The 24,850-nt window shown below is 41.5% G+C and overlaps 1 protein-coding gene across 2 annotated transcripts in view; it reads left to right on the forward strand.

Annotated features, from left to right (window-relative positions):
• Positions 1-24,850, forward strand: part of ZHX3 (zinc fingers and homeoboxes 3) — a 121,308-nt gene that overhangs the window by 32,119 nt on the left and 64,339 nt on the right. For both annotated transcript variants that reach the window (XM_060120612.1, XM_060120611.1), the window contains exon 2: positions 22,626-22,728. The gene's annotated coding sequence lies outside the window, so the exon portion shown is untranslated. The remainder of the gene's footprint in view (positions 1-22,625; positions 22,729-24,850) is intronic.

The following is a 24,850-nucleotide window of genomic DNA, read 5'->3' on the forward strand; positions in this document are numbered from 1 at the left end:
TTTGAAATGGTATCTTCATAGATCTTTCAGAGAACACTAAAATTATTTTGTTTCCTTTGTTAACCCTGTTTCCTCTGGGCTTGGTTCCTCTATTCAATTTGGTGCCTCTTTTCAATCTATTGTTTTTCTTAGTGTTTTATTCTTAGTTAGTTTTCTTTCTTTTTTTTTGTAAATTTTATTTATTTTTGGCTGCATTAGGTCTTTGTTGCTGCACGCGGGCTTTCTCTAGTTGCGGTGAGGAGGGCTACTCTTTGTTGTGGTGCACGGGCTTCTCATTGCATTGGCTTCTCTTGTTGCAGAGAATGTGCTCTAGGCACACAGGCTTCAGTAGTTGTGGCTTGCAGGCTCTAGAGCGCAGGCTCAGTATTTGTGGCACATGGGCTTAGTTGCCCCGAGGCATGTGGGATCTTCCCGGACCAGGGCTTGAACTTGTGTCCCCTGCATTGGCAGGCGGATTCTTAGCCACTGAACCACCAGGGAAGTCCCCTTAGTTAGTTTTCTGTTCACATTTATAAATAAGGATCCAGGTCAGCGGTTTTCAGTCCTAAGGGTGCATTAAATTATCTGGAGAGCATTTAAATACAAATGCCTAGCTCCTCATTCCCTCTATAAATGCTAGTTTAATTGGATTAAGGTGGGGCCTAGGCAACTGATATTTTAGTTTTTTTGAGATATAATCGACATATAACATTATGTTTCAGGAGTTTCACGTGTACAGTATAATGATTTGATATGTGTGTACATTGTGAAATGAGCACCACAATAAGCCTAGTTAATATCCATCATCATATATAGTTACAAAAGTTGTTTTTTTCTTGTGATTAGGACTTTTAAGATCTACTCTCTCAGCAAATTTCAAATGTGCAATTATTAACATAGTCACCACGATGTACTTAATCTATTTTATAAGTAAATAAGTACACCCATGATTTGTTTATTCTGTAGCTGGAAATCTGTACCTTTTGACCCCCTTCACCAGTTTCACCAACGGCCCCCCACCCCTTGCCTCTGGCAACCACCAATCTGTCCTCTGTATCTATGAGCTCGGTGTTGTTATTGTTGTTTTAGATTCTGCATATAAGTGAGATCATACGGTATTTGTCTTTCTTTGATTTATTTCACTTAGCATAATGCCTTTAAGGTCCATCCATGTGGTCACAAATGGCTGGATAATATTCCATTATATAAAGATACCCCATTTTCTTTATCCATTCATCCATCGATGGACACTTAGGTGGTTTCCTAAATGTCCTGTGTATGGGGGTGCATATGTCTTTTTGAGTTATGTTTTCATTTTCTTGGGATAAGTACCCAAAGGTGTAATTGCTGGATCATATGTGTCGTGGTCCGAGCGCGGTTGGAAAAGCATTTCCAGACACGAGGCAGAATGTAAGGAAGATAGAGTTTTATTAAAGAGAAGGGTCGCTGCAAGAACAGCGGGCTGACTTCCGGGTAGCCAGGGAACGTCGACAATGAGCTTGGGTTGCTTGTCTGTTTTTATAGCCAGGGAACCTGCAAGTCATCTGCTGACTGAGCAGAGTATGTATACTTCCAGTGTGCTGAGCGGGAGAAAAACGGGGCAAAGGTCTTTCCTTATATGGGATGGGAAAGGGACAGGGCATGGTACTTGGGAGGGCTCTGGGACAGGGCAATGGTTACATTGTGACAGAGCGATAGGTGTCCTGTAACTCTTTGTTCTGACAATATTGGCCCTTTGAGTTTATCTTGTTTTTTGTCCATGGGGCACACCACATTCCCCCCTCTCTTTATTTACAGGGCCAATTCTTTGGCCCTATTGGATACCCTGCTCATGTCTGCCTACCTGCCTAGCTCCTTCTCAGGCGTTTGGGAACCCTTTTTGTAAGGAGAAGGGGTGACGATCTCTCTGGCTACTTCCTTCTGGGTGGGGGCGTCGTAGGGGCCCTGGGTTCCTGATGCCTGCTCTCTGTCAGGGTATATTTATGGAGGGAGATGAAAGCCCATGGAATGATAAGGCGGCTTGTTCCAATGTAGTCCATGTGCCAAATGGCCGGTACCCTTGTTGTAGCACCATCTGGAATTGAGTCCTTTGAACCTGTCAGGAGATGAACTTAGATAATGTGTTAATAATGCAGGGGCCGGGCTTCCCTGGTGGTGCAGTGGTTAAGAATCTGCCTGCCAATGCAAGGGACACGGGTTCGAGCCCTGGCCCGGGAAGGTCCCACATGCCACGGAGCAACTAAGCCTGTGTGCCACAACTACTGAGTCTGTGCTCTAGAGCCCACGAGCCACAACTACTGAGCCCACGTGCCACAGCTACTGAAGCCTGCATGCCTAGAGCCCGTGCTCCACAACAAGAGAAGCCACGACAATGAGAGGCCCGCGCACTGCAGCGAAGAGTAGCCCCTGCTCACCGCAACTAGAGAAAGCCTGTGCACAGCAGTGAAGACCCAACACAGCCAAAATAAATAAATAAATTAATTAATTAATTAATTAAAAAAATAATGCAGGGGCCAAACAACAAAACAAGGGCTATCAGGATTAATGGTCCCAACAAGGGCAATAGCCATGTCCATATCTGGATCCCCATAGAGGAGAGGAGGCTGGAAAGCCAGCTGGGGCCCTGTCCTGCTCTCTCTTTTAAATCTTCTATTAATTTGATGTTTTTCTTTAGAATCTGAAGGTCTTCTTCAGCCTGGCCAGAGGTATTAATATAGAAGCAGCATGTTCCATTTAGTAGGGCACAGACACCCCCCACCCCCCACCTCAGCTGTTACGACATTAAGGGCCCTCCTATTTTGTAAAACCACCTTGGCCAGAGAGCCTAGGGCTGACTGCTGTTCCTCAGTGGCTGCTACCGTAGCCTTCCAAGATTCCTCGACCGTGATGGTGAGATTGAGAACACTCCTCTCTAAGAGGGGTATGCCTGCAAACCAAAAGAGCCCTCTAAAGATGCTGTATATTATTTCGGGCCGATCAAGAATTGGGTTATATCATAGCATGTCCCCCCCAATCAGTGGTTCGTTTTTGTCTCTCCCAGACAGAACTTATGGCCTCCTCGAGGAAGGACCCAAGGTTGGGAATGCCTCCTGAGGAAGCTAAATCCTTTGTAGTCATAGTGGTTGCCTCTGGGACCACAGCAATAATTGTGCAGGAGCCCCTCCAAAGTGTGAGAAATCCAAATAGACCCCGTTACCACATGGAAATGAAAATCTGGTGCCCCTCAAGGATACCCCCGTTGTGGGTCCCCAGAGCCAGGCCCTGACCTTTTGGGAGTTTTCCTCTAGAAATAGACTGGGGTCCATGGCCTAGGATTATATTGGGAAGGCCAAACTCCAAGGAAGTAATCATCTATACATAAAGGGGAGAATCCGGACTCTGACTGATTATGAGTGTGACTGGGGGATGGGTATAACAAATTTCTGAATGTTAGCTGAATTATGTTATATTTTGGAGGAGAATCTTGCCGAGAGGTTAAACTAAGTAAGTGTCCGGTGGTTACACTGATCCCCACATATTTAGTTCCCAGGGCCGAGCTGTTTATGGGAATATGGTCTTCATTAATACATTTCTTAGTCGCATTTTTCCTTGAATTTCCCTAGCACAAAGTGAAATTACCTTCATGTATATCATATTTATTTTTCTCTGAACAGGTATTCCACTCCAGGCTAGTCCAATTAGAATTGAGGGTGTAGTTACAAAGAGAGTCATTTAGCCAGCCCAAAATGGGTCCCCATCCATCCGGGTTTTGGAAACAGAGCTGTGCCTCATCTGCCCAAGCTTGGGCTAATGCCCATATCCTGTTTTTCTCTTCATGAGTACAACAAGCGGTCAGGACTACATGAATGTCTTGCCAGTTCAGGTCAAAGGCTATGGTGAGGGCCTGAAATTCCTTAATAAAAGTGGTGGGATCCTGACTGAAGGAACCTAACTTGTTTTGAATTGGGGAAATGTCAGACATGGGGAAGGGAACATGGACTGTAATAGTGCCCATGTCTCCATTTGCTACTTCCCTCAAGGGAAGCATATCAGAATCTGTTTCCTGGCTTTGGGCAGTCCTCGATCTTGTGTGGGGAGGGGAGAGGGGGCTTTCGCCCTGATAAGGGGGTGCCTGTTGGGGAGCTGTGGGTTGAGGTGAGGGGGCGGGGGCTGAAGCAAAGGGGGTTGATAGGGTGGGGGCCAGGAAAGGTTGAGTAGAGGGTCGTCTAGGAGATCTGCTGGAGAGGGAGACAGAGGGGTCGGGGGGATAAGGCGCAACAGAAAGACACAAGCGGCATGAATCCCTGAGATCCGGATTCTGACTAAGGGCCATAAAGGTCTGAACATAAGGAACCTCTGAGTCCTTTCCTTGTTTCTGGCAAAAGAGATCACGTTGGAGGATCGTGTTATAAGTTAGTGTGCCATCAAGGGGCCATTGTTCTCGGGCCCCCAGTTTATACTGGGACCAAGCCGTGTTACAAAAGAAAGTGAGCCTCTTTCTGCGATTTTCAGGGTCAAATTTTTTCCAGTTCCTGAGAATACTACCAAAGGGTGAGTCTGAGGGAGGCTCCCGAGACGTACCAGAACCTGTTCTTAGCCCATATGCCGTAGAGAGGGGGTACTGAGAGTCACCGGCTGACAGAAAGACGTCCCCTTTGTCCCAGTGCTCTCTCTGTGCGACTAAGGCACAAAATGGGCCGACCGTCCCAACCATCGCGTCCGACCGTGAGAGGTGACCCCTGAGCGTGCGACTGAGGCACCGTGCGACTCGGGCAGGGGAAGAAAGAGAGAGAGAGAGATTCCCGGGACCCACCGGTGACTCACCATTTGGCGATTACCTGAAACGTGAAAAGGCACTCCTGGGATGGCTCAGAGGCAACACCTAGGCTCCTGTAAATCAATCCGGACTGAGAAAAAAGTGAAAGTAACAGAGAAGACAGGCTGAGGAGTTGGCCTCGTAGTCCTGCCGGGAAGGCGGCGGCTGAGGGGAGGGGTTTTTCTTGAACCAATATGTGCCTCAAGGGTGCGCGGAAGTTGTCTTGCTGGGGGCAGATGCTCTAACAGCCTGGTCTGTTCTGTGACCCCCTTATCCTTCCACGGGAGTCTTCAAGCGGCAGGCGCCCTAATGGCTTTTAAATGCCTGACCTGGGCCCGCACAATACCAATTGGCCTAGTCCTCAGCCAGAAGGAAGACAGGGGGACGCTCACTGGTTCTGGGCGGTAGTTACGGGGCGAAGTGAGCCGTGGAGTCTTCAGAACACACCAGGGTGTGGCCCTGGCCAGAGTTCCTCTGTTGCTTCCCCGGCAACTTGCCTGTTCACAGAGGGTCCCAAGAATTGAGGAGAGGAGGTGCGGGAGGAGAAACCCCAAGAGATATCCCCATACGGGCCACCAAAATGTCGTGGTCTGAGCGCGGGTTGGAAAAGCATTTCCAGACACGAGGCAGAACGTAAGGAAGATAGAGTTTTATTAAAGAGAAGGGTCGCTGCAAGAACAGCGGGCTGACTTCCGGGTAGCCAGGGAACGTCGACAATGAGCTTGGGTTGCTTGTCTGTTTTTATAGCCAGGGAACCTGCAAGTCATCTGCTGACTGAGCAGAGTATGTATACTTCCAGTGTGCTGAGCGGGAGAAAAACGGGGCAAATGTCTTTTCTTATATGGGATGGGAAAGGGACAGGGCATCCTACTTGGGAGGGGCTCTGGGACAGTGCAGTGGTTACATTGTGACAGAGCGATAGGAGTCCTGTAACTCCTTGTTCTGGCAGTATTGGCCCTTTGAGTTTATCTTGTTCTTTGTCCTTGGAGCACACCACAATATGGTAGTTCTATTTTTAATTTTTTTGAGGAACCTCCTTACTGTTTTCCATAGCGGATGCAGCAGTTTACATTCCACCAACAGTGCACAAGGTTTCCTTTTCTCCACACTCTCACCAAAACTTGTCATTTCTTGTCTTTTTGATAATAGACATTCTAACAGGTGTGGAGTGACATCTCATAGTGATTTTGATTTGCGTTTGCCTGAGAACTGTTCTTTCAGGAGTAAATTCAGGGTACAGGTCCTGCTGAGTGGCCAGGATGTCCCTCTAGAGTCCTCGGTGGGTGTGTGGCTTGTCATTTGGGGTGCTATTTCTTCATCCTTTAGTCCTGGCACTTATGTGGGTGGTCCCCTACTGCTGACCCCCGCTTTATAGAGAGGCGGTCTCACAGCTTAGCCTTTCTGAGAACAATGGAGGAGGTAGCTGTTCCACAGACCTTTAATTGTTCTCTTGACCATCCCTGGGGCTCTTCCACTCCCACATCCAGCTTCTACTGTCTCTGAATTTAGGTTTGTTTTCCACCAAGCTTCTCTTGGGCACACACATTTTAAAAACTTTCTTCTTTTGCTTGGTTCATGTTGGAGGTTCCTCTACATGGTTAAGCACAGCCATCATTCAGTTCCAACGGCTTTTTTTTTGCCCACAATTCCTTGCTCTTCTCCCGATGGCATCGTTCCTGTTTATCCTGTGCTGCTGTGGACTTATTCTTACTTTTATATTTTTATAATATATATTCTTACTGTTATAATAAATAACTAAATAGTCTGTTATATTTGGCATTTTAAAGGAGGGGAGAAGTACTTCTAATACTCTATTATTTGTCATGAACCAGCAGTCCCCAAACACTTTTTGTTTACCTCTGAAAAGCATCAGATATCCAAGGAATTCAGCAGGCTTGTCATGGAAGAGGAACTGTAGGCAGTTTAACCAAGTGAAAAATGACTTCATTCCATTGGTGAAAACTGCATTTAAAGTTGTAAGATACCCTTTGCACATATCAAATTAGCAAGGTGTGTTTTTTCGGGGGGGTATGGTGGGAGGTATGGTAGGGAGTAATTAGGAATGCGGAGTGTGTGTATGTGGGGGACAGAGAAAGAATTTAATGCCAGCAAGGGTCTTATATACTGCTTGTGAAATGCAAATTGATATAACTCTCAATGCATTTTGGCAATGTGGGCCTTTAAAAAAGTTCATACTCTTTGGCCCAGGGATTAAAATACTGGCAGTCTATCCCAAGGAAATAATCATAAGTTAAGACAATATTTTATGTATAGAGATATTTATCTCCACATTGTAAAGTAAAAAAAAAAAAGGAAAATATACACGTTCAAGTGCCTGACACTGAGCAGTTGTTAAATTTTGGTACATCTATTCAGCTAACAAAATTCTACAAACAAAATGAAGCTAACAAAAATAAATGTTTAGAAAGACTTTAATTTCATAGGGAAAATGCTTATGTAGTTTTTAATGATGCTAAGTGAAAAAAGATATACTCTAAAACGGACTTACCTAGAATATCAATTCTATAAGAAAAACCTATGTGCAAAGAAAAGTAAAAATTAACAGTCATGATTGTTTTTTTGATTTGAATTATGTGAGTTTTCCCACCTATAGTTTTTCTTTGTTTTTTTTTAAATTAATTAATTTATTTTTGGCTGTGTTGGGTCTTCATTGCTGCATGTGGGCTTTTTTCTAGTTGTGGCGAGCAGGGGCTACTCTTTGTTGTGGCGCCTGGGCTTCTCATTGCGGTGGCTTCTCTTGTTGCAGAGCACGGGCTCTAGGTGCGCAGGCTCAGTAGTTGTGGCTTGCAGGCTCTAGAGCACAGGCTCAGTAGCTGTGGTACACGGGCTTAGTTGCTCCGTGGCATGTGGTATCTTCCTGGACCAGGGCTCGAACCCGTGTCCCCTGCATTGGCAGGCGGATTCTTAACCACTGTGCCACCAGGGAAGCCCCCACCATAGTCTTATGCTCTTTTGTATTTTCCACATGTCAGCAGTAACTATATTATAATCAGGAAAAAGAATCAATATTATTTTTTAAATTGCCAAGCTGTCTCACAGAGAAATAAGAATGGCCAATAATCACATGAAACTATTTAATTTCAGTAGTAACAAAAAATGCAAAGAATGCTCAATGACATGGAAAATGTTTGTTACATAAATTTAAGTGAAAAAATAGTAACAATTATGTACACTATGATACCAATTTGGTTAAAATTTGTGTGTGTGTGTATCAAAATGTTGACAGTGCTTATTAGCTTTGGGTAGAGAATATTTTTCAGATGACTTTTTATTTTCTTCTTTATGCTTATGATTTGGATTATGTGAGTTTTCTTCCCCTATAGTCTTATCTTCTGTATTTTCCAGTTTTCCTATACTAAATGTGTATTGCTCTTATAATCAGGGGAAAACTTTTTCACACATTATTTTTGTCTTTCTATCCTCTACACTATATTTTCTGCTCTAAAGCATTCTTAAAATATTTAACTTGGATGTTGAATAAGAGAAATTTGAGGGACTTCTTTATCTAATTCAATCTTAAGAATTAAATGAATGCATTGATATAAATTTCATGTTACTTTGAGAGATTTATCTTTGTTTTGTCTATAGGAATATATTTGAGTACTTTGAATATCTTGTCTCTTTCTCAGAATGTTAACCACATAGGTGCAACGTGATGGAAAACTATCTTTTTGCCATTTTTAATAAAGACTTTTGAACTTCTTATTTTTAAAAATTGAGATATAATCTACATACATCAAAATGTGCAGATTTTAACTGTATAGTTTAATAAGTTTTGGCAAATGTTTCTTCCCATGTAAATACCACCTCAAAAATCTATAGAACTTTTTTGTCACTCCAGAAAAGTTCCCTCATGTTCCCTTCTTGTCAATCTTCACATCTGAACGTAAGCTCTGTTATAATTTTTACCACCATAAATTAATCTTATTTCTTCTAGAGCTCCACATAAACAGAATCGTATAATATATTCTCTTTCATGTCTACCTTATTTTGCTCACCATGATTTTGAGATTCTTCTGTATTGTGTATATTGGGAACATTTTTCTTTTTAATTGCTGAGTAGTATTCCATTGTATGAATACCACAGTTTGTTTATCCACTCTCATGTTGACAGACATGTAGGATATATCTGGGTTTGGACTCTTTTAAAATCAGGGATGCTGAGTTTGTAGCTGTTCCCTAACCCCCCACTTCTCTTTTCTTGACTAGCAGTGCTTGCAAATCAGGGCTTGTTTCCAGGAGCTTGTAACTAAGACCACCACAAAGAGATCAGAGAACAAGAGTAAAGTGGGCCCGCCAAGTCCAGGGCAGAAGCCCCAGGAGTTCAGCTCCTGGGCACAGAATGGCAGGCCTACAGATTAACTGAACGCTCCTTTTACAGAAAGAAAGAAAAGAAAAAGCTAAGCAGTGAAAGAGCTCAGAGCACCCAGTTGGGGACCAAGAGAGCCATTACCACATTAGATCCAAATCACAGCAGTTGTTTGAGGTTACTCAGGATGCTGAGTGTTAACTACACCGAGAGTGGGGTGGGGTGCTTCCTCACCCCAGCTGGCCCTGCAGCAGGTGTTGCCCGAGTGCCCATCTGGGCTCCCTTCTGCTGGGGTTTCTGGTGTGAGGGGAGCAGGATGACTTGAAGCACTTGCTGTGTGGCCCTGACTGCACTGCCAATAGAGCTACATAAAAAACCCCACAGCCTCTTGGGGCATGTGATTTGATAATTGGGAAAAAACTCCTCTCAGACCCAAGGGGCTATCACACATTCAGGTATTCAGCGTTATTACACAAGAGCAGAAATTACGAGTTCTGGGTTTGAGAGGCCCAGGATGTCTCTCTCTGGGATAGAGAAGGGCCCCGCACTCCCCTTCCCCATTTCACTCCTCGTAGAGTTCATTTCCATCTGTCCTATTCTCACCAAGGAAAATATGGCCTTTATCCCACTTCCTTGGGCACTGCCTCTTTCTCCCACCTTTCCCCTGAATCTTGACACAGGGTCAGATGAACTGAGTGCAGATAGAGCTGAGGAAACATGGAGGGAGAAGTACAGTTGTTCAGTCAGTGTGTGGAAACTGCTCTTCGAGGGTGGGAAATGGTGTGATCTCTGAAGATAGGACCCCCATTAGGCAGTGGCAGGACCAAAGGAGAGGGTGCCCTCTCCCCCTGCCATGATAAGGGCTTTCCAGTTCTAGAAGAATTTGTAGCAAAAGTCAGGTCATGAGAGTGAGTCTACTGCGGATGTTATACTGACCAGCTTTGCTGATAACTGTGCTGAAAGGATCCTCTGATGTTCGGCAGTGAACTCAGCCAGCAAGCTGTCCACTCCATGTACCCGCCAGGCTAGCTGTCCCCTCCCTGGACTGTTGTTTGTTACCTCGCGTCAGGTTCTTACCTGCTTATCTGGACCCCATTTCTTGCCCGGGTCTACTTTTTCCCCTTGCCTCCTTATTTTTTGCCCTCTTCAACTTAAACTATCTGGTTAAAAACTAGACCTTCTAACTTTGCCTTAGTTAACATTCCCTGCCAAGGCACTGACCCTGAGCACCTGCCAGAAGATATTTTATTGCCTTTGGTTTCATTATAGATGACAAAATACATGGAATTGGATTTCTTTTTCCCAGGATTTGTTTGCTAGTTTATCTCAACACCAGATGGTATTTTCTGATTGATTTATAATTATAGGCAGTTTGATTCTTAAAGCCTCTTTTGATCTTACTGGACCATCTTGGACCATGAGTCCCATGTGACCCATATGTTGAGAGGAGGTATAAATGGAAGCTTCAAAAAGTTGACACCAAACATGGGAACTGAAGCAATTGTTACACCTCAGACTAATAGTCCACTGGTTTTAAGATGACTTTTACTTTGAGGAATCTATAAATTCCTTGAAATTGCTACTCAGAAAAAGCCACAGTTATTTTTCCTGGGCTACTATATTGTCTTCAGTTCTAATTTTGACGTGAGTGAAAAGAACAGATTGTGTCCAGCCCAAGTTACTTTTATAACTTCAAACAATTGTTCTCTCATAGTCTTTAGCAAAAATTTTTTTAGAGAAAAGACTTTTAAAGACTTCCTCCCCTCCGTCCCAATTATAGTTGATACTTTTTTTTTTTTTTGCGGTACACGGGCCTCTCGCTGTTGTGGCCTCTCCCGTTGCAGAGCACAGGCTCCGGACGCGCAGGCTCAGCGGCCATGGCTCACGGGCCCAGCGGCTCCGCGGCATGTGGGATCTTCCTGGACCAGGGCACGAACCCTGTGTCCCCTGCATCGGCAGGCGGACTCTCAACCACTGCGCCACCAGGGAAGCCCTATAGTTGATACTTTAAGCTCTAACTAACCAAGGGTGTTTGAGCACAATCTTTGGCAAAGTAGCTAATGTTTCATGATCAATTTTTTTTTTCAATTTTTTTTTATTTGAACTATATGAAAGAGAGTTCATGACACCATTCTATGAAGTCTACTAAACAACTTACTCTTATCAGGGAATATACAAGATTCATGTGTGTCAATTCCTCTACTAGGAACTGAAGATGAAAATTAACTATAAATCAAGGAAATGAAAATCCTTGAGTTCTAACCTTTTGCATAGACAAAAGCAAACAGCAAGACCCTGAATAATGGACATTCCTTCTCTGGAATATGAATACTGGGCTCTCCATGGTAAATATGAACTTCATATTTGTGACTTACTCCAGGCTGTACTTAGTAGAGTACCTAGATATACGTAGACAGACAACTAAAGGAAGTTATGGCATTACCTTATCAAGGACATTTTAAGGTAACTTAAAATTATGTCATAGAATGGAAAGATATCCCACGTCCATGGGTTGGAAGGCTTGATATAAAGATGGCAATACTACCCAAAGTGCTCGACGGACCCCATGAAATCTCTCCCAAAATCCAGGTAGCCTTGTTTGCAGAAATGGAAAAGTTGATCCTAAAATTCATATGAAATTGCCAGGGACTCCGAATAGTCAAAACAATCTTGAAAAAGAAAGATATAGTTGAAGGACTCATGCTTCCCCATTTTAAAAACGCTACAATAGGCCTCTCGCCTTCTGAGATGGCCCACACTCTGTCTATGGAGTATGTTTCCCCTAGGGCCATTCTCGCCTTTTGAGATGGACCAGATTCTGTCTATGGAATGTGTATCTCTCTAAATAAATCCACTAATTATCTTAAAAAATCATCAAATAATCAAAACAATGTGGTACTGGCATAAGGATGGACAACATAGATAAATGGAATGGAATTGAAAGTCCAGAGATAAACCCATTTATCTATAGTCAGTTGATTTTTGACAAGGGTACCACGTCCATTCAGTGGGGGAAAGCACAGTCCCTTCAACCAATGGTGCTGGGAGAACTGGATAGCCACATGCAAAAGAATGACGGTATATTCCAGCCTCACACCATATACTAAAAGTAACTCAAAATGAACCAAAGACCTAATTGGAAGAGCCAAAACTCTAAGAAGGAGACATAAGGGTAAATATTCATGACCTTAAATTTGTTAATGGATTCTTAGAAATGACACTAATGGCATGAGCAACAATAGAAAAAATTAGATACATTGGACTTCATTAAAATTTACAACTTTTGTGCATCAAATGACATTATTTTTCTTTAAACATCTTTCTTGGAGTATAATTGCTTTACAATGGTGTGTTCGTTTCTGCTTTATAACAAAGTGAATCAGCTATACATATACATATATCCCCATATCTCCTCCCTCTTGCATCTCCCTCCCACCCTCCCTGTCCCACCCCTCTAGGTGGTCACAAAGCACCGAGCTGATCGCCCTGTGCTATGCGGCTGCTTCCCACTAGTTGTCTATTTTACGTTTGGTAGCGTATATATGTCCATGCCACTCTCTCACTTCGTCCCAGCTTCCCCTTCCCCCTCCCCGTGTCCTCAGGTCCATTCTCTACATCTGCGTCTTTATTCCTGTCTTGCCCCTAGGTTCTTCAGAACCTTTTTTTTTTTTTTTTAGATTCCATATATATGTGTTAGCATACGGTATTTGTTTTTCTCTTCCTGACTTACTTCACTCTGTATGACAGACTCTAGGTCCATCCTAACTGCAAATAACTCAATTTCGTTTCTTTTTACACCTGAGTAATATTCCATTGTATATATGTGCCACATCTTCTTTATCCATTCATCTGTCGATGGACACTTACGTTGCTTCCATGTCCTGGCTATTGTAAATAGAGCTGCAATGAACATTGTGGTACATGACGCTTTTTGAATTATGGTTTTCTCAGGGTATATGCCCGGTAGTGGGATTGCTGGGTCATATGGTAGTTCTATTTTTAGTTTTTTAAGGAACCTCCATACTGTTCTCTATAGTGGCTGTATCAATTTACATTCCCACCAACAGTGCAGGAGGGTTCCCCTTTTTCCACATCCTCTCCAGCATTTATTGTTTGTAGTTTTTTTTTTTTTTTTTTTTTTTTTTTTTGTATACGGGCCTCTCACTGTTGTGGCCTCTCCCGTCACGGAGCATAGGCTCTGGACGCGCAGACTCAGCGGCCATGGCTCACGGGCCCAGCCACTCCACGGCATGTGTGATCCTCCCTGACCAGGGCACGAACCCATGTCCCCTGCATCAGCAGGTGGACTCTCAACCACTGCGCCACCAGGGAAGCCCTGTTTGTAGATTTTTTGATGATGGCCATTCTGACTGTTGTGAGGTGATAACCTCATTGTAGTTTTGATTTTCATTTCTCTAATGATTAACGATGTTGAGCATCCTTTCATGTGTTTGTTGGCAATCTGTATATCTTCTTTGGAGAAATATCTGTTTAGGTCTTCTGCCCAGTTTTGGATTGCATTGTTTGTTGTTTTGATATTGAGCTGCATGAGCTGCTTGTAAATTTTGGAGATTAATCCTTTGTCAGTTACTTCATTTTGCAAATATTTTCTCCCATTCTGAGGGTTGTCTTTTCGTCTTCTTTATGTTTTCCTTTGCTGTGCAAAAGCTTTTAAGTTTCATTAGGTCCCATTTGTTTATTTTTGTTTTTTTCCCCATTTCTCTAGGAGGTGGGTCAAAAAGGATCTTGCTGTGATTTATGTCATAGAGTGTTCTGCCTATGTTTTCCTCTAAGAGTTTTATAGTGTCTGGCCTTACATTTAGGTCTTTAAACCATTTTGAGTTTATTTTTGTGTATGGTGTTAGGGAGTGTTCTAATTTCATTGTTTTCCATGTAGCTGTCCAGTTTTCCCAGCACCACTTATTGAAGAGGCCGTCTTTTCTCCATTCTATATTCTTGCCTCCTTTATCAAAAATAAGGTGACCATATGTGCGTGGGTTTATCTCTGAGCTTTCTATCCTGTTCCATTGACCTATATTTCTGTTTTTGTGCCAGTACCATACTGTCTTGATTACTGTAGCTTTGTAGTATAGTCTGATGTCCAGGAGCCTGATTGGTCCAGCTCTGCTTTTCTTTCTCAAGATTGCTTTGGCAATTCGGGGTCTTTTGTGTTTCCATACAAACGTGAAATTTTTTTGTTCTAGTTCTGTGAAAAATGCCATTGGTAGTTTGATAGGGATTGCATTGAATCTATAGATTGCTTTGGGTAGTGTAGTCATTTTCACAATATTGATTCTTCCAATCCAAGAACATGGTATAACATGGTATATCTCTGTTTGTATCATCTTTAATTTCTTTCATCTGTGTCTTATAGTTTTCTGCATACAGGTCTTTTGTCTACTTAGGTAGGTTTATTCCTTGGTAGTCTATTCTTTTTGTTGCAGTGGTAAATGGGAGTGTTTCCTTAATTTCTCTTTCAGATTTTTCATCATTAGTGTATAGGAATGCAAGAGATTTCTGTGCATTAACTTTGTATCCTGCAACTTTACCAAATTCATTGATTAGCTCTAGTAGTTTTCTGGTAGGATCTTTAGGATTCTCTGTGTATTGTATCATGTCATCTGCAAACAGTGACAGCTTTACTTCTTCTTTTCCGATTTGGATTCCTTTTATTTCTTTTTCTTCTCTGATTGCTGTGGCTAAAACTTGCAAAACTATGTTGAATAACAGTGGTGAGAGTGGACAACCTTGTCTTTTTCCTGATCTTAGAGGAAATGCTCTCATTTTTTCACCATTGAGAATGATGTTGGCTGTGGGTTTGTCATATATGGACTTTATTTTGTTGAGGTAAGTTCCCTCTATGCCTACTTTCTGGAGCATTTTTATCATAAATCAGTGTTGAAAAAATTTTTTGATTTATTTATTTATTTATTTACATCTTTATTTGAGTATAATTGCTTTACAATGGTGTGTTAGTTTCTGCTTTATAACAAAGTGAATCAGTTATACATATACATATGTTCCCATATCTCTTCCCTCTTGCATCTCCCTCCCTTCCACCCTCCCTATCCCACCCCTCTAGGTGGTCACAAAGCACCGATGTTGAATTTTGTTGAAAGCTTTTTCTTCATCTATTGAGATGATCATATGGTTTTTATCCTTCAGTTTGTTAATATGGCTTATCACATTGATTGATTTGCATATATTGAAGAATCCTTGCATTCCTTGGGATAAACACCACTTGATCATGGTGTATGATCCTTTTAATGTGCTGTTTGATTCTGTTTGCTAGCATCTTGTTGAGGATTTTTGCATCTATGTTCATCAGTGATATTGGCCTGTAGTTCTCTTTCTTTGTGACATCTTTGTCTGGTTTTGGTATCAGGGTGATGGTGGCCTCATAGAATGAGTTTGGGAGTGTTCCTCTCTCTGCTATATTTTGGAAGAGTTTGAGAAGGATAGGTGTTAGCTCTTCTCTAAATGTTGGATAGAATTCGCCTGTGAAGCCATCTAGTCCTGGGCTTTTGTTTGTTGGAAGATTTTTAATCACGGTCTCAATTTCAGTGCTTGTAATTGGTCTGTTTATATTTTCTGTTTCTTCCTGGTTCAGTCTTGGAAGGTTGTGCTTTTCTAAGAATTTGTCCATTTCTTCCAGGTTGTCCATTTTATTGGCATATAGTTGCTTGTAGTAATCTCTCATGATCCTTTGTATTTCTGCAGTGTCAGTTGTTACTTCTTCTTTTTCATTTCTAATTCTGTTGATTTAAATCTTCTCCCTTTTTTTCTTGATGAGTCTGGCTAATGGTTTATCACGTTTATCTTCTCAAAGAACCAGCTTTTAGTTTTATTGATCTTTGCTATTGTTTCCTTCATTTATTTTTCATTTATTTCTGATCTGATTTTTATGATTTCTTTCCTTCTGCTAACTTTGGGGTTTTTATTGTTCTTCTTTCTCTAATTGCTTTAGGTGTTACGTTAGGTTGTTGATTTGAGATGTTTCTTGTTTCTTGAGGTAGGATTGTATTGCTATAAACTTCCCTCTTTGAACTGCTTTTGCTGCATCCATAGGTTTTGGGCCGTTGTGTTCTCATTGTCATTTGTTTCTAGATTTTTTTTTTTTTTTTTTTTTTTTTTTTTTTTGTGGTACGCGGGCCTCTCACTGTTGTGGCCTCTCCCGTTGCGGAGCACAGGCTCCGGACGCACAGGCTCAGAGGCCATGGCCCACGGGCCCAGCCACTCCACGGCATGTGGGATCCTCCCAGACTGGGGCACGAACCCGTGTCCCCTGCATCAGCAGGCGGACTCTCAAGCACTGTGCCACCAGGGAAGCCCTCTAGATATTTTTGATTTCCTCTTTGATTTCTTCAGTGATCTCTTGGTTGGTTATTTAGTACTGTATTGTTTAGTTTCCATGTGTTTGTATTTTTAACAGATTTTTTCCTGTAATTGATATCTAGTCTCATAGCGTTGTGGTCGGAAAAGATACTTGATACGATTTCAATTTTCTTAAATTTACCAAGGCTTGATTTGTGACCCAAGATATGATCTATCCTGGAGAATGTTCCATGAGCACTTGAGAAGAAAGTGTATTCTGTTGTTTTTGGATGGAATGTCCTATAAATATCAATTAAGTCCATCTGGTCTAATGTATCATTTAAAGCTTGTGTTTCTTTATTTATTTTCATTTTGGATGATCTGTCCATTGGTGAAAGTGGGGTGTTAAAGTCCCCTACTATGATTGTGTTACTGTCGATTTCCCCTTTTATGGCTGTTAACATTTGCCTTATGTATTGAGGTGCTCCTATTTTGGGTGCATAACTATTTACAATTGTTACATCTTCTTCTTGGATTGATCCCTTGATCATTATGTAGTGTCCTTCTTTATCTCTTGTAATAGTGTTTATAATAAAGTCTATTTTGTCTGATATGAGAATTGCTACTCCATCTTTCTTTTGATTTCCATTTGCATGGAATATCTTTTTCCATCCCCTCAGTTTCAGTTTGTATGTGTCCCTAGGTCTGAAGTGGGTCTTTTATAGACAGCATACATATGGGCCTTGTTTTTGTATCCATTCAGCCAGTCTGTGTCTTTTGGTGGGAGCATTTAATCCATTTACATATAAGGTAATTGTTGATATGTATGTTCCTATTACCATTTTCTTAATTGTTTTGGGTTTGTTATTGTAGGTCTTTTCCTTCTCTTGTGTTTCCTGCCTAGAGAAGTTCCTTTAGCATTTGTTGTAAAGCTGGTTTGGTGGTGCTGACTTCTCTTAGCTTGTGTTTATCTGTTAAGGTTTTAATTTCTCCATCGAATCTGAATGAGATCCTTGCTGGGTAGAGTAATCTTGGTTGTAGGTTTTTCCCTTTCATCACTTTAAATATGTCCTGCCACTCCCTTCTGGTTTGCAGTTTCTGCTGAAAGGTCAGCTGTTAACCTTTTGGGGATTCCCTTGTATGTTATTTGTTGTTTTCCCCTTGCTGCCTTTAATATTTTTTCTTTGTATTTAATTTTTGATAGTTTGATTAATATGTGTCTTGGCGTGTTTCTCCATGGATTTATCCTGTATGGGACTCTCTGTGCTTCCTGGACTTGATTGACTATTTCCTCTCCCATATTAGGGAAGTTTTCAACTGTAATCTCCTCAAATATTTTCTCAGTCCCTTTCTTTTTCTCTTCTTCTTCTGGGACCCCTGTAATTCGAATGTTGGTGCGTTTAATGTTGTCCCAGAGGTCTCTGAGACTGTCCTCAGTTCTTTTCATTCTTTTCTCTTTATTCTGCTCTGTGGTAGTTTTTTCCACTATTTTATCTTCCAGGTCACTTATGTGTTCTTCTGCCTTAGTTATTCTGCTATTGATTCCTTCTAGAGAATTTTTAATTTCATTTATTGTGTTGTTCATCATTGTTTGTTTGCTCTTTAGTTCTTCTAGGTCCTTGTAAATGTTTCTTGTATTTTCTCCATTCTATTTCCAAGATTTTGCATCCTCTTTACTGCCATTACTCTGAATTCTTTTTCAGGTAGACTGCGTATTTCCTCTTCCTTTGTTTGGTCTGGTGGGTTTTTACCGTGCTTCTTCATCTGCTGTGTGTTTCTCTGTCTACTCATTTTGCTTAACTTACTGTGTTTGGGGTTTCCTTTTCGCAGGCTGTAGGTGCGTAGTTCCCGTTATTTTTGGTGTCTGCCCCCAGTGGGTGAGGTTGCTTCAGTGGCTTGTGTAGATTTCCTGGTGGAGGGGACTGGTGTCTGTGTTCTGGTGGATGAGGCTGGATCTTGTCTTTCTGATGGGCAGGACTGCATCCGGTGGTGTGTTTTGGGGTGTCTGTGCCCTTATTATGATTTTAGGCAGCCTCTTTGCTGCTAATGGGCAGGGTTGTGTTCCTGTCTTGCTAGTTGTTTGGCATAGGGTTTCCAGCACTGTAGCTTGCTGGTTGTTGAGTGGAGCTGGGTCTTAGCATTGAGATGGAGATCTCTGGGAGAGCTTTTGCTGTTTGATATTACATGGAGCTGGGAGGTCTCTGGTGGACCAATGTCCTGAACTCGGCTCTCCCACCTCAGAAGCACAGGCCTGACACCCGGCTGGAGCACCAAGACCCTGTCAGCCACACGGCTCCACACTCCGGAAGCCCACACTCAAGAGGCCCTCCTTTCGATGTGCTTCCTCTCCCTGCTGCACAGGTCCTAACCAAATGACATTATTAAGAAAGTGGAAAGACAATCTACAGAATGGGAGAAAATATACAAATCTGAGAAGGGCCTAGTATCCATGATACATTAAAAAAAAAGACCTCTAACAACTCAACAACAAAAAGAAAAACAACACAATTAAAATATGGGCAAAGACTTCATTGGACATTTATCCAAAGAAGATATACAAATGGCCAACAATCATATGAAAAGATGTGCAACGTCATTGGTCATTAAGGAAATGCAAATCAGCCACAATGAGATACTACTTCACACCCACAAGGATGGCTATAATTTAAAAACATCCCAAATGGAAAATATGAAGTGTTGGTGAGGATGTCAGACCCTTGTGCTTTGCTGGTGAGAATGTAAAATTGTGCAGCCACCATGGAGAACAGTTTGGCAGTTCCTCAGAAAGTTAAATATAGACTTACCATATGACCCAGTAGTTCTACCTCTGGGTACATACCCCAAATAATTGAAGACAGGTATTCAAACAAGTACTTGTACACAGATGTTCCTAGCAGCACTATTCACAGCAGCCAAAAGGTAGGAACAACCCAGATGTCCATCAGTGGATGAATGGGTGAACAAAATGTGATTTATCCATACAATGGAATATTTTTTAGCCATAAAAAGGAGTAAAGTACTGATGCAGGAATAATGTGGAAACACCTCAAAACATCATGCTAAGTGAAAGAAGGCAGATGCAAAAGGTCCCATATTGTGTGATTACATTTATGTGAAATATCCGGAATAGATAAATTCATTGAGACAAAGAGCATATTAGTGGTTGCCAGGGGCTGGAGCAGGGGGAATGGTAGTGACTGCTTCATGAGTACAAGGTTTCATTTGGGGATGACTAAAATGTTTTGGAACTAGATACGGGTGAGGGTTGTACAGCATTGTGAATATACTAAATGCCATTGAATTGTACACATTAAAATGGTTAATTTTATGTTATGTGAATTTTCCCTCAAATTAAAAAAGTTACATCATATAGTTTTTGTGATCTCATAAATAACTGTGGGTTTGCTGTCATGGTTACCTTGTGACTGTTGGAATCCGTGTGCTTTGTAGCATTAGTACATTGGGAAAGTTCTTTCCAGCTGTGGGCAAGAAAACATGAAGACAGATGATCCCAAGTGGGTTTCTTCATAGAATAACAATTAAGGAATATAGCCTTTTCTTTTTTATTTGTGGAAGCTGTTAAAACTTCTACCTTGAGTAGGCCCTTGGTTGTTTTAAAACGTGATCTGGACTGATAGGATTTGGTCTCTTCATTTAATTTGAAAGAGCGTGTTTAAAATAACTTTATATTATTTGGAGATGGAGCAGCTTTTGGTTTTGTGAAAATTAGGAGTAATTTTTAAAGAATGTGAGATATACATATGGGATTGCAGTAAGATTTTTCTGGTGATTTGCTGTGTTGCACTGCTAGAGACTTCTGTGACACTTTCGAAAGCCATTACAAGTGCTTTTTATTGTAAGTGGAATTGGTGTCAGGAATAAGAAATTTTTTTTTTCAGATCAAGCACATCTTGTGCAAAAACTAAAAACCTTAGTTTCTTATTTTAATCTTATACCTGTTTTGTTTTTTGAAGGAGGGACTTTAAGTTAGATTCTAGCAAACAGATCTGAGCTTGAGAAGAGCGTCTTACTCAGAAAGGTAGGAGTGCTTTGCCAGTGATCATGAAGCTTTTCTTTATGTATGGAGTTGATGCTTCTGCCTCAGGGTCATGGCTCCTGCCCCTGTGTTGTATGTGGACTTGTTTCTCAAGCAGATGTTGTTTATGCTAGTTGTCTTGCACGCGTCCACCTGGCTCCTCTCATGACCCACAACGTGCCATCCAGGCTAAGGGTTTGCAGACTTGAAGCAAACAAAGCGAAGTGGTTTGTAGTGGATTGAACCCACAGCTTTTGGCATCATTAGCATCGGGTCCCAATCAACTGAACTAGAGAGCAAAGAATAAATGCCTTGCTTGAGTGAGGGATTTGAAATTTTAAAGTTAGAAGGGACCTGGTAAGCATGGCAAAATATCTGGAATAAATGTAATAATCTGAAGTAGTGGGTGAATGTAAACAGCTGAAAATCATGATTGCTTCTGATTTCCACAAAATTAGGAAGAGTTCCTTTTTGTGATGTTCACTGGATAATTTTTTAAATTAAGAAAAGGTCAGTTTTTTAAGTGGTGGAGAATTTAAAGTTTTTAATAAATTATAATTAGGACAGTTTTCCAACAAGAGCTAATTTAGCCATAGAGCTACTACTATACCATAAGAGCAGTAGAAGAAAGTGAAATCGGTAGATGAGACTACAGCTTCCTGCGAGACCATGTGTGCCCAGGAGCCCCTGCCTGTGAATGGCAGCATATAGTGCATTTCCTTGCACAATTTTCTTAACCTTTCTGTGCTTTAGTCTCCTCCTCTGAGCAATTAGAATAATAGAATCTACCTCATAGGGTTGTTATAAAGGTTGAGTTAGTTAATGTAGTTAAAGCTCTTAGAACAGTGCCTGACACAGAGTAAAAGCTTGACATGTGTATGCTAAAGACCTAAGAATGATGGGGAAAGATCACTCGGAGCTGCGCTGGGTCTTTCTTGCGGCGCGTGGCTTCTCTAATTGTGATGCATGGGCTTAGTTGCCCCGTGGCATGTGGGATCTTAGTTCCCTCACCAGGGATCGAACCCACATCCCTTGCACTGGAGGGTGAATTCTTAACCACTGGACCACCAGGGAAGTCCCCAGAGTGCTTTTTCGAGGGGCAAACTTGTTTACATTCAGATACTCATAGTCCCTACTCTCTCGTGTACCCGTGCACCGTTTGAAGTTCTGAGACCCTCTGGTATACTCACTTGAGGGCCATTTTACTGGGCATCTCAACCAAAGAGAATGCTTTGGGAAAGAAATAAAGAACTCAAAAGCAGTGGTTTTTCAACTGCTTCCCAAGTAATTTTAAGATCATGTGAAGTATTTCTGGTCGTTTGTTGAAAACATAGTTACTGTCTCATTCATTAACCAAGAGCTACCTTGTGTCTGTCATTGGGTAGAATGGGATGACATAGGGATAAGGGTCAGAGACAAAAGATGAAGATAACATAGCTCCTTAGCCCGGAACTCAGTCTAGACCATTTTTTTGTACCTCTAGAATCCATGTCAGGAAAACCCCAGGGCTTTGAATAGAAGAGCATCAGAAAATAGCACATCCTTAATGGTACTCACCCTTGAAGTTGTAAGGCTACACATCAATTAATTTTCTAAAATATTATTTAGTTATTTATTTGGTTGCATCGGGTGTTAGTTGTGGCAGGCGGGCTCCTTAGTTGTGGCTCGTGGGCTCCTTAGTTGCAGCATGTGAACCTTAGTTGCGGCATGCATGTGGGATCTAGTTCCCTGACCATGGATTGAACCTGGGCCCCCTGCATTGGGAGTGAGGAGTCTTAACCACTGTGCCACCAGGGAAGTCCCGCACATCAGTTAATTTGATCATTTCTGCTAAGCCATCTCAAACTTAGCCAGGAGAGAAAGATGGAAACTCATTGGTGGAAAGAGATTTTAATGAATCATCTTGTTCTGATCTATCATCAGAGACAATGAAGCTTGCCTTTTTTCCATTGATATTTTTCAGTTACTACTAGCATTTTTAATCATTTAAAGTTGCTAGTTTGTATTTCAGTGACCTCTTCTTACTCTCCCCACCCCCTTGGTTTTTCTGTTTGTGTATAGTTCTGGTGAAAATGAGTTAGGAAAGGAGATTGATGAGATTGGATAGCTCAGCATCCTAGAATACACTATCTCTTTTCTCATGAAGTGAGGATATGTTGCTTCTTTTGCAGGACTGGATACAACTGCAGAAGCAACAAGTGAACCTTTAAAGATGCATATGGGGCTGCACAAAGAGAAGAGAGAAACTGGAGAAACCAAGGAAGTGAGGAAAAAGTATGTTTCCTGGGTAAATAGTACACTTGGGAATTTAGGTTTCTTGCCATATCAATTACCATTAGTTTGTCATGCCTAAGTCTTTATGGCTGTATTTAATCTTTGTATTGCTGTTAAACATTCTTTATTTTCTCCTTCCTTGATTTTTATTGCTGAGCTCTTTGATCAAATGATTCTTTTAATCATTTGGATTAATCATTTGGATTAATCTAAAAATATCTGTATTGACTATACAATTTAGGTGACTTCTTAGATCACTTGATAGGAACCTGTTATATCTTAGGTTGACCATTGGGTATTATAAAAGAGTTGCGTGTTGTGTCTCTTGTGATGTGCAGGTTTAGTTCAAGGTCAATTTTTTAGTCTGAGTGCAAAACATACTTCTGATTTATTAAATGACTGACTTGAAAAACACTGGTTTGAATACCAAATTATCCAAGCCATGTTCTCAGGCTATAGGATGTGTGGTACTGCTCTCTGGAATATGAAAATTAATACTAAAGACAAAGCTGACTGGCCAATAATTAATGTAAATAGGCATAGCCTCCCCTTGATGAACTAGATGTGCCCTAGTAAAGTTATATACTCATATATGTATATACATATACACATATGTATGTACATATATGAGTTGGGAACTCAGTTTATTCTGTTATTGAGCCACTCACAGGCTTAGATTTTGAGGGGTTTTGTTAAAGTTTTTTAAATAAAGGAAATTTACTACCTTATTTATCATTATCATAAAGTTAAGAACCTTAATGAGTAGAACTTTTTGGAAAGAAAGGGGAGGAAATGGAGTCAGGGTCATTGCTGGTATATAATGGAAGTTCTGTGCACAGCAGCCTGACTTGGATAACTCCATGGCAACATCACTCCCTCCCCACAAGTCTGGGGCACCCAGCCCATGGGAATTTCCTCACAACTGTCACTTGTGGAACTTCCTGTCTCATGGAGGATTGTGGCAGGCCTACTGTTAGATAGAAGGTATATTCCAGTTTTCTCATTCTTTAACTTTGAGTTGGAGGGTGGAGTAAAAACTATTTAATGGCCTTGTATATCAATCCTCTAAACTAAAAACGGCATAAGACAAGTTTATTACAAGTGCACTTGTGCACACATTTTCTAGTGCTCACCTTCACACCGACTCTGCGTCAGTCACACTGATCTCCTTATGGTTCTTCAGTCAGTCGTGGAATCTTCTCCTCCCAGGTAGCCACGTGGCTCCTGGCTGCCTTCTCCTTCAGGTCTCTGCTGTGGGGGCAAAGTGAATGTGAAGGCCAAGCCAAATTGGAATCACCAGGAATTTTCTGTGATGTCAGTCTCCCTACGTACCCCCTGGCAGCATTGAGCCACTTCGCCTAGCTCCAGCTTCCCTCCTTTCTCCCACTCCACTCTTCCTACCTATCAAATGTGATGTTTTGCTTATTCTACACATCATGCTTTTTCTATTTCACCTTTAAGGTCTTTTAAAATTAATGTTTCACTTTCAAAGGCACATACCATTTGACTCAGCAATTGAATTTCTAGGAATTGATCTCACATGTAACCTCGCACAGGTATGCAAGTAATCTTGAACCTCCTCAGCCTCTGTTAAATCTTCACGCATGCTTCTGACTTCAGTAGCACTTGGACTGAGACTAATTATCTCTTGCTGCCAGTGTTCCATTGTTGCCATGGGTCATGTCCCCGTCCAATAACTTGGGCGGCTGCCTGCCTCTTTGCCTGAACTGCAGGCACAGGAGCTAACTATGTCCCCTTTTGGGCTTCTTCTTTTGCACTCCTGTTGCCTTACAGCAATCTTTCTCTTCCCATTTGCGAATATTACAAATGGTTTTGTGTTGTGTTTTTTAGACACTTAGATAATTACGTATAGAGTAGTGGTATCTCGACTTAGCTGCACATTATAATCAACTTAGAAGTGTTATAAATTACTAATGTCTTGTCCCACCACCAAAGATGCTGAGGCAGTTTGTCTGGGGTGAGTTGTAAGCATTGGCATTTAAAAAATCTGCCAGGGTGATTTTCACTGCGGTCAAGTTTGAGGACCAGAAATAGTGTTGATTTTTCTATACTGGTGATGACTTTGGTCACTTTAAGCTCATCGTAACATTTAAGTGACTCC

Source organism: Mesoplodon densirostris, chromosome 16, assembly GCF_025265405.1.
Source record: "Mesoplodon densirostris isolate mMesDen1 chromosome 16, mMesDen1 primary haplotype, whole genome shotgun sequence".
Classification (NCBI taxonomy): Eukaryota; Metazoa; Chordata; class Mammalia; order Artiodactyla; family Ziphiidae; genus Mesoplodon; species Mesoplodon densirostris.